Source organism: Phascolarctos cinereus, unplaced genomic scaffold, assembly GCF_003287225.1.
Source record: "Phascolarctos cinereus isolate Bilbo 61053 unplaced genomic scaffold, phaCin_HiC Scaffold_1;HRSCAF=81, whole genome shotgun sequence".
NCBI lineage: Eukaryota > Metazoa > Chordata > Mammalia > Diprotodontia > Phascolarctidae > Phascolarctos > Phascolarctos cinereus.
In genome coordinates this window covers 29,402,006-29,413,275 of record NW_027555514.1, presented here as the reverse complement: position 1 = coordinate 29,413,275, position 11,270 = coordinate 29,402,006, and positions in this window count along the sequence as shown.

Below are 11,270 nucleotides of genomic sequence, written 5' to 3'. Positions count from 1 at the left end.
ATGTAAAGTTGTTTTGTTTTATTTTTTTAAAATCTGGGATGTTGAGTGCTAATTAACCAATTGGAGACTTGCAGAGAATTTCCATTTTGCCCAGCATTGGAACCTCTTGGTGGCTACGCACATCTAGAGAGATAATGGTAGGGTTAGGGGTGTGTAATAAGGCAGTTTTATGGCAAGTTTTCTTATCATGTGACATGTCTTTTCAGACAATCATTTTATAAAAAAAAATTCAGGCATCTCTAGAGACACCAGTTTGGTCAGCGTCAGGATAAAGACCAGGTTTTAAAATTTTTATTGCTATCTTTTGATTTTACATAGATTTAGAAATCTGTGATCCTATAATCAATGTCCTCATTTGTAAAAATTAGGGGATTAAACTCCCTCCCCTCTAAAGTACCTTCTAATTTTAAAGCTATGATCTCAAATAAAGACTCTCTGGAGAAGGAGAGGGAAAGAATGTATTTGAAGATGAGGACATTAAAAAAATCCTTTACTGACTATGGAGTCCAGTCCCATCAGTTAATTAGTCAGTAAGCATTTATTAAGCACCTACTATGGTCCAGTCATTGTGCTAAGCACACATTTTACAGATGAGTAAACCAAAGCCCAAAGAAGTCAAGCAAATTGCCCAAGGTCACACAGGTTGCAAATGACAGAGCTAAAATCTGAACACAGGTCTTTGATTCCAGTTTCAACAATCTTCCACTATACTACATGATAACCTTTATAATATCTGGTCTTCTCCACGTTTTGCAGACTGCTCAGCCTCCTACTCCCCAACACCCATAGAGTAATCCCAATTTCATTCCCTACCTTGGTAAGATGAAAAAATCCAGTCCGTGGAAGACAAGAGAAAGTGGGAGTCCATTCAGCTCATGAACAATATAGCTAGTAATCCATCAGCCTAAATACCCTTCAGCAGTGCTTCCTGTACAAAAAAAAAAAACAATAACATGTTTAGAAAACATTTTTGCATGAGTCATTTTCAGATTACTAAATGTTATTGTCTCTTATATTAGCTCCAATAAAAATAAAGGAAGATGCTGCATCCCTAAATGTGACAAATTCCAATCCAACACCTTGGTCAAATTACATTTTTTTTTTATTTCACAAAACCAGAGTTCTCTGCAGCCCCATTCTTTTCCCCAAGAAATCAGTTAAAAGATAGCATGCCAGTCACTAGCAGTGTAATGTCGGAAAGTGATTTACCGCTGATGCTTGCGTCTCTTAATGAATATTCCACAATTATACAGCTGTGGTTTATCAAGTATCATTTATAAGGCATTACATGACAGGGAGCTCTAGAGAATGCATGTGCAGGCTTATAAAATGAAACAGAATGCTTGGAAATGTTAAAAATATATATTCATTGTAGATTAAATTGTTGAATAGTTGTGTTGATTTATGGCACACAAGTGGGGATTTCATGGCTGACAAGATGACTTTGAATAGACAACTTCAGTATGTCACTAAAAATATTTCCTGAGTCTGAGCTGATTTTGTTCACCCTTCTTAAAATGTACATAAGATCATAGCTTTAGAGCTAGGAATAGTCTTAAAGATTATCCAGCTCAACCTCTTCATTGTGCAGGGGATGAAACTGTAGTCAAGAGAGGAGTGACCTCCCCAAGGGCCTGCGGGTCATAGGTCAATGAGTCATAGAACACGAAGAGATCTGAGAGGTCATCTAGTCCAACCTCCTCATCTTGAAATGAGATCAAGTGGCTGCCCAAGGTCACCCAGGGAACAATGATGATGAAAAAGATTTAAGAGACATAGTTTCTGGGTAATTTAATCATTTCATTAAGAAGACCAGCACATTATTAATAAAAAGATGGTCATTTGACCATCTCTCTCAGACCAAAGACAATCATGGCAGTGGGCTCACAGTTCATATCCCTTCAAAGAGCAGGTCCTGAGGGGTGGCAGTCAACTCTGATGGAATAACCCAACAGGAGGTGAGCTATATTAAAATGAGGGTCTTGGGGTACATGACCTGTGTCACCCACATCTTGGTCAAAGAGACATCAATTTCCATATCACTTGTTAAAACAGAAGAGAGGATCTACGTTTTCCCAGACCTGTCTGAGCAAACACAATGAGTAGCAATACACCCATTAGCCCAAACTTAGAATTTCTTTTACTGTCTTTTTAGATCTCGGCCTGGGTTAATCTTTAAAAGAGCTTTCTCACACTGGTTGGTTTCTGGATGAGGCAGTAGTAAAAGGGGAAAAATCTTGGTCCTAATACAATAATTAGTTATCAAGTATAAGAGAGAAACATTAATTTCTCACAGAACAAGTGGCAGAGACAGAGTTTGAAACCAGGTGTTTGAAGATCAAATCTAGAGCTCTGCCCATTACCTCACGCTGTTTCAGGAAGACCTGGGTTTGAATCCAGTCTTCAACACTCACCAGATATGTAACCTTGGGAAAGTCACCTAATCTCCTGAACCTCAATTAATTTGCATAAATTGGAAAATACGTGGAGAGCAGAGTAAGGCCAAAGAAAAGGAGAACACATGGCATATCACGCCAAGGGCAACAGACTCTTCGAAAAACATGAAAAACTGCAAGGTGGTTAAGGAAATTAGAGTAATACTGTTTTCTTTACCTTCTTTCCTACTTATCTTTTAGAAACACAGAAACAAATTGGTTTAAGGAGGCAACACCAATAGATAGATGATAGAGTGGTTTAATGAAAACTGAAAACATTGACAAAACACTTTGTTAAGATTTGAAAGGACTTTGAAAGGATTTACCTTGGAATACATGAATTTCAATAGAAAAATTTTCACAGCTTTTAGCTGCTTCGAGTCTTTCAATGTTCCTTCTATTCATCTGTCTCCTTGTGCTATTATTATTATTTTTTGAGGCAATCAGGGTTAAGTGACTTGCCCAGGGTCACACAGTTCATCAGTGTCAAGTGTCTGAAATCAGATTTGAACTCAGGTCCTCCTGACTCCACGGCAGGTGCTTTTTCCATTGCACCACCTAGCTGCCCTCTTGTATTTTTTATTTTAAAATTAAATTAAAATTTTTAATGACTGAAAATCGACTTTCTCTTTCTCCTGCCCTCATTAAAGAAAAGAAAGAAAAACAAAACCCTTCCAACAAATATGCACGGTCCAGCAAAACAAATACCGACATTGGCCATCTCCAAATAGGTTTCATGTGTCATCATCAGGCATTTAGCATTACGGTTGGTCCTTGTGTCAATCAGAGTTCTGAAGTCTTTCAGAGTTGGTAAGTCTTTGCAGTGTTGCTGCTCCATATCTTCTTTTCCTGGTTCTGCTCGCTTCATGCACAATTCGTACAAGTCCTTCCAGGTTTTCATCATTTCTTACAACACAGCAGGATTTCATTGTGTTCTCTTAGCATAATTTGTTCAGGCTTTCCCCAAGTTTCTAGTTATATGCTGCTACAAAAAAGGATAATATAAATATTTTTTGTAAGTATGTCCATTTTATCTTTCTTTGATCTCTTTGGGGCATAGGCCTAGTACTGGTATTGCTGGGTCAAAGGGTATGCACACCTTGTTAATTTTCAGGGCATAGCTCCAAACTGTTTTCCAGAATGTCTGGATCTATCTATTCACAGCTCCACCAATGGTGCATTAATGTTTTTTTTTCAGTCATTTTTCAATTGTGTCTAACTCTCCAGGACCCCATTTGAGGTTTTCTTGGCAAACATACTGGAGTGGTTTGCTCCAGCTCATTTTACAGATGAGAGGAAACTGAGCCCAACAGGGTTAAGTGACTTTCCCAGGGTCACACAGCCAGTGTCTAAGGTTGGGTTGAAACTCAGTGTATTACTAGGGCTGTTGTATTGGGACCTGAGTTTAAATCCTACCTCTGGTACTTATTACCTGTATGACCTTGGACAAATAACTTCACCATAGTGGGTCTCAGTTTCCTCATCTGCAAAATGAGGCATTTGGATTGAATGGCTTTTGAGGTATCTTCTAGGTGTATAGTAAGATTCTTTTGAACCCGTACAAATAGTGGGATTTATAGCAGATAAATTGTGTGTGTGTGTGTGTGTGTGTGTGTGTGTGTGCATGTGGTTTACATTTTAAAAGATTTGTGAACTTGGTCTTCAAAACTTTGAAGACTATCTACATTCTCTTTTTAGAATGCAGCAGGAGTTTCCATAGACAGAAGCTACTTGGGGAACACTTTTTCTCTTCAATACTCTTTTCAACAAGGAATGAAGTCAGTAATGCCATTGCTATGAGTGCTCAGTGACTCACACTTGAAAATTGATGTCTGGACATGGATTCATTTTTTCTAAGTGGACAAAGTGGTGGCTTGCAATGTAGAACTTAGTCCCCTAAGGTCAAAACTGTGCTTCCCAAATCATGAATCCCTAGGGACTTTCCTCTTAGAGATAGGAAGCCTGGTCAGTGACCCAGCCATAAGGTCTCCCCATCTGCCTAAAACAGATTGACAGCCAGCTTGAGATTTAACTCTATAATAAATATACTGTGTGTATGTGTGTGTGTGTGTGTGTGTATGTGTGTATAAATACTAAATATACTAAATTTACACTAAGAAATGGAAGCTTCCATTCCAGGTATAGGAACTGGGTTTCCGAGCAGAATGTCATTGATGTAAAAGGGCTTTTAAAAAATTATTTACAGTATGTTTTCAGGATGGTTATTAAGAGCATTGCCTATTTCATCCTCTATAGACAGATGCATTAAGGAATTTTAAAAGTGTGCTTCTCCCCCATCCCCAACACTTAAAATTTATTATTGGCTTAGTTTGGCAGGGAGGTGGAGATAAAAGGGATGTAACTTCCAATGAAGCACTCCCCAGTGAAGACATCCCTGTTCTTTTGATGGGCACTATGTTTTTGTCATTTTCATTTTTCAAGTCAAGATCTCTTTTGGAAAGTACGTCACAGACAATATCCATGTTTCTAGACTTCTTATGTATTTGCTACTCCTACTATGTTTCCAGCTTAGATTTTCTTTGACTTCCTGACGGTAAAATCTATTCCCACTTCAGGCTAAAGTTGAATTTGTTGCTGCATTCCCTCATAGGACCATGAGATTGGATCACTGATTTTAATTCACCACTGCAAACACAACTCACCAGAGCCAACTGTAAGAATAACCTCGTGTACTGGTCTTTAGATGTCTTTATTGTATACTTCTATCAATGAAAGCTGGGCAGCTAGGTGGTGCTGTGGATAGAGTATGGGACCTGGAGTTAGGAAGAATTCTCCTCCTGAGTTCAAATCTGGCCTCAAACACTTACTAGCTGCATGTTACTAACAAGTCACTTAACCCCGTTTGCCTTGGTTTCCTCATCTATAAAAAAACTGGAGAAGGAAATGGCAAACCATTCCAGTATCTTTGCCAAGAAAACTCCAACTGGGGTCACCAAGAGTTGGACATTGCTGGAAAACAAATGAATAACAGCAACGAAAATCAGCGAAGATAATTTCAGCACACAGCCCACCTAGAGTTGTGTTGGTATTGTTCAAGATCAGCCCAACAACCAGCTATCACTGGGAGAGTGGGAGATACACACACACACACACACACACACACACACACACACACACACACACTACTGACATTTATTTATAAATTATACATGTACCATTTAATATATTACCTTCATAATAAACCATATACACAAAAAGAATTTTGAAAAGAAATGAGAAAGATGACATAAATATTTTGTTCTGAATTTTAATTTTTTTTTTTTGCTAGGCAATGGGGTTAAGTGATAAATATTATTTTTAAGGGTATAAAATGCCCCTTTTGCTTTTTGGAGCAATGTGTTGAATATGTTTCTTTATTTAAAAAAAAACATATTACATATCCCGAGGAATGAAGTAGACAGACTTGTAAAAGAAATTTGCTAGTAGTTATTTGGTAAATTTGATCACTGTAGCTAGACAAGAAGGTTTTTTTTTTCTTTTAGTTTTTAAAAATAAAAATCAATCATACAACCAACCAAATAGTGGGAGTCATGCTTCTCTGTGTGTTGGTATTTCCCTTGTACAGTGCAAAAAATTAGCAAAGGTGATTTCAACTCTTATTTCAACGCAGCAGAAAGTTTTCCATATCCTTATTCTGTTTTCTTTCTGTGGGTCTGCTTCATGGATGACATCATCCTTTCCTACTGATGCTTGTATATTTTGGCTGTGATTTTGTATGAGTGTGAGGAATAGCAAAAAGGAAGGGAGTCTGTGCTGGCTATTGGGTCCAGGAAGGCAATTCCTGTACAAGAAGACTGGAAAGGAAGGAACGGGAATGTTAGGAAAGGCTTTGAATGCCAACGAGAAGAGTTTCTATTCAATGCTAAAAATCCTAAAAAAAAATAGGGAACCGCTGGAGTTTATGGACTAGTCATGATGGGGGTAAGGGGACAATAGACCTGAAATTTAGGAAAATCGCTTTGGCAAGTATGGGGAAGGACATACACAAGCATTTCTATAGTGCCTACTGTGCACCAGGTGCTGTGGTAAGCACCTTACAAATATGATCTCGCTTGATCTTCACAACTGCCCTGGGAGGCAAGTGCTATTATCACCTCCACTTTGCAGTTGAGGAAATTGAGCCAGACAGATGTTAAGTGACTTACCCAGGGTTATACATCTAGTAAGTGTCTGAGGCATTATTTGAACTCAGACCCCCCCCCACCCCGACTACAGGCTCAGTGCTTTATCTGTACTGCCTAGCTGGATTGGAATGGAGTGAGACATTAGGCAGGGAGAATAAGTAGCAGGCAATAGTCCAAGTGAGAAGTGATGAGAGTTTGAGCCAGGGTGTTTGCTGTTAGTGGAGAGAAGGGAACGTATAAGAGATGCTCCCCCATCCCCGTATGTGCTACATCACCCACTTTGGAGACTATTGGTCCAGTAGATAAAGGACTGGACTTGTAGTCAGGAAGACCTGCACCTAAATGTGGCCTTAGAGACTTACTGTATTACCCTGGGCAAGTCCCTCAACCTCTCTCAGCCTTCCTTTCCATGCCTGTAAAATAGGGATAACATGAACTTCTCTGTCGTAAGATTGTTGTGGGAATCTAATAAAATTTTTTTTTTTGTGAAGTGCTTTGCAGACTTGGAGGTGTGATATAAATGTTAGCGATGATGGGGATAAGGAACATCCATTCTAAAAGAGATCAGTCTGTGTGCCATCCAATTCACCGGTATGGCCCCTTCATCAAATAGTTAATTGTAACGGGTGAAGAATGATAGCAGGTAGTACGGGGAGGAAGAATGATAGTTAGGAAATGAAAGAGACCTATGTCTCTTGTGTCTTGTCCTCACTTCCCTGCCTGCCAACCTCCTGCTCTCTCCTCCAACTCTGTTTCCCTCCCCTTTGAGCGTACTTCTCTGATACCACCACATGTCTCTAATTTTAGGCTCTCCAACTCTTCCTCCATCTCCTTTTGCTCCTGACCTGTTCTATGACCCTCCCTTTCCTATTTTCACTTAAACACAGTGCTTGACACATAGTGGGCACTTAATAAATGTTTATTGAATTATTTGTGAAGAAAGCACCCAAGCGCCACATCTCTGAAATATTCCTACATGATGCCAAATTACATGTGCATTATATGTATACGTTAGCTAACATTTACAAAGCACTTTAAGTTTTGCAAAACACGTTTACACGTATTAGTTCTTTTGATCCTCACAACAATTCTCCTGCAAGGTAAGCACTATTATTATCCTCATCTTACTGATGAGGAAACTGAGGCTTAGAGAATGACTTGCCCAGGGTCAGACAGCTATTAAATGTCTGAGGCTGATTTGAACCTGGATTTTCCTGATTTCAGAATCAATGCCCTGTTGTCTGTGCCACCTAGCTACCTCAATTGACCATTCTCCTGAAATCTGGGAACGTGGAAATCACAGGCGTGTTGCTTAGTACTGGAAAGAAGTCACTTCACCATCCCAAGACACCTGTGGCTTTTATCCTGACTTCCAGCCGTTCTCTAGATTTACCACATGTCTCTCGATGAAAAGGTATCCATCCTCATGGCCCAGTTGGAAGACTGGTTTGTTAATGACTGATAAACATATTCACAGTATATTGAAAGCTTAATATATTTCTTCCTCCTGTCAAGGCTGTTTTCACGTTAAAAAAATGATTCGTGTTGAACTGCCTTACCCCAAAGCAACGAATCCTTCATTGTGTAGAGAGGCCCCCAGAACACAAGGCAAGTAATTTCCATATTCCAACCCTGACTATTCCAGGCAGCTTTTCAGAAAGGGAAGTATCTCTTTGGTCAACTAGGTTGTAAGCATCATGAGGCTGCTCTTAAACATGCTCATTCTCTCCTTCAGCTGGGAATAATTCTAACTAGAAGGGAGACTGCGTCTAATAATGATGATAGTAGCTAGCTTTTCTATAGTATTTAAGATCTGCAAAAACCTTACAGATATTATGTCATTTTTTCCTCTTACAGCAGTCCTCAAAGGTAAAAGCCATTATTATCCCCATCTTACAGATGATGAAATTGAGGCTGAATGACTTGCCCATGGTCCCAGAGCTAAAAAGTGTCTGAGGCTGAATCTGAACTCAGGCCTACCTGACACCAGGTTTTGTTGTTCAGTTGTTTCAGTTGTGTCTGCCTCTTTGTGACCCTATTTGGGGTTTTCTTGGCAAAGGTACTAGAGTGGTTTGCCATTTCCTTCTCCAGCTCACTTTACAGATGAGGAAACTGAGGCAAACAGGGTTAAGTGACTTGCCCAGGGTCATACAACTAATAAGTGTCTGAAGCCAGATTTGAACTCATGAAAAGGAGTCTTTCTGACTCCAGGCCTGGCACTGTATGAACTGTGGCGCCATCTTGCTGCCCCTCTTACTCTCTGTCCAGCACTTTATTCACTGAGCCACTTAGCTGCCTACTTTAAAGTATTTTAAACACTTAGTTGCCTTATTTAAACGCTGTGTCTACCCTAGCACCTAGTAAGTCCTTCTTAAATATGTGCCAAATTTAATGGAATGGAAGAGAAATTGGAAGAGGGAGAATTAACAAGAGACCCTTAATCCCCTCCATTTCAAGGAGGTTCCTAGTCTTATCACAAATCATAAGGGGAAAATTGAACTCAGCACAGAATATTTCTACAATATTCTGAAGTAATTAAGATATATCTTTTATTGGATGTTAAATCCTTAAGAATTTGGGAGTTGGAAGGAACCCCAGCAGTCTCCTAGTCCAACCCATACTGGAATTATAATGTACTTGGCACGTGGCCATCCAGACTCTGCTTAAAGGTCCTCTAAGGAGTGGCTGCCCATTGAGGCAAGCCCTTCTACTTTATGACAGCTCAAATTATTAAGAAGTTTTTGCTGATATTGTACCTAAATTGTCCTCTTTGCAACCACACCCACAGTTCCTGATTCTGTCCTGGGGGATAAAACAGAATAAACCTAATCCCTTCTCTTCTGGAGGACAAGCATTCAAATACTTGGACACATCCGCATCAAGTCTTTCCTGAGCCTCTCTACAGAATGTCCCAAAACTCATGGCAGAGTTTTAAGCTTCAAGAGTGTACTTTGGTGACTGTCATATTAGTGTCCAAATATGATGTCTCCACAGTCCTTGATAAAGAAAATAATTTGTGGGGCAGCTAGGTGGTGTAGTGGATAGAGCACCAGCCTTGGAGTCAGGAGGACCTGAGTTCAAATCCGGCCTCATACACATAACACTCACTAGCTGTGTGACCCTGGGCAAGTCACTTAACCCCATTGCCTAGCCACCCCCCCAAAAAAAAAGAATAAAGAAAATAATTTGTTATAGAGATATCAATAGGTCTTTTTTTTTTTGTCAATTTTTTCCCCTCCTTCCAATTTCATTCTCAAATGCCCTCAAGGTGATCTGGCTAAATTGGATCTTTCACCAAACTTTCTGAGAACATACTGATCATTTCCCCAACATCTGCCTCTGTAAGATTTCATAAATAAGTTTATATTAGAAACTGGTGTCCCCCTTTGCTAAGGTATCTTCAATTTAAAAAGAGATCAACTCTGCTTGTGAAATTTTTCTAGGCTCTTGTGACTTCCTCATCTTTTGGTGATTGATTTATATCGGATTGATGTCCTTAGAAACTGATAACAACCAATATTAATATCTGTTCTTCTACCTATTTCCCATTTGGGGGAATCAGTCATTCCACTCCATAGCTTAGGCTAAACATTATGTTCTGTATCTTCTCCTATTTTTCTTTTAATATGTACTAATTTCAACCTTTTTTCTAACAAATCAATGATCTGACTATATATGGTTGATTCATAAGTATATTCTCTATCAGTAATCAGTTGATTCCTATCTTTTAAGATAGTTAGTTTCAAAGAAGTGGAGTAGTTTAGAGACCTCTAAAGAATCTTACATTTCTAAATCTGTGTTCTTATATAGTGACTGGTCATGTGTGCATTGGAGAGACATAGCCAGTATCTCAACTCTACTTGAAGGAAGTTCTTATGATACAAAGGGATGAAGTTTCTATGTAGTCTACATGTGTTTGACCTATTTTGCTTCTTAATCCTAAACCGTATTTTCCAACATATTTCACTCTCCTCTCCTATGCCCACTTATGATTCAAAATCATTGACTTTCAAAGTTGATGTTTATTTAATTTGGAGGATCTTTGAGAATTCTGTCTAGAATTTCTCTACCTCCTCATCTCTGCCTGATATTGCTATATCAGCTGCAATTACTTTTGCTAAGGCTCTTCACAAGCAGTAAAATACAAGATGGCCAAATGTGCCATAAAATAATGCTCCTTGTTGCCTGTGGACACACAATTGGCAGCCTCTGCTAACTGCTTTACCTCTTCAAGAAGAATCTATGAGCTTGTCCTTTCAGTTAGCTGTAGCTTCCTTTTGTCTTCTGATTTAATTTGATAACACCAATATTACCATGTTTCAACTCTGTCAATAGTCTGTCATCTCAGCCATTGGCCAACGATATTACATTAAGATTAGTATAATGAAGCTAACATTCATAGCATTGATGGTTGGGCATCTAAAAACAGTGATGTTTGTACCCTTTTAGGCATTTTCCACCCTCCACATGTATACAAAACACTCTGCAGTCTTCTACAGGTGAATCTGACTTTAAGAAAACAAGTAGCAAATAAATTAGTGGGAAGTTATTTGCATTATAAAAAGAATTCACCGCAGGGTCAGACACCTCAAGTGAATTCCAGTGTTGTTTCACAGCTCATTAACTACTTGACTGAAGGGCTTAATTACAGAGAAATTTTGATAGGAGGGTTTGGTTCTGTAAGACCAGG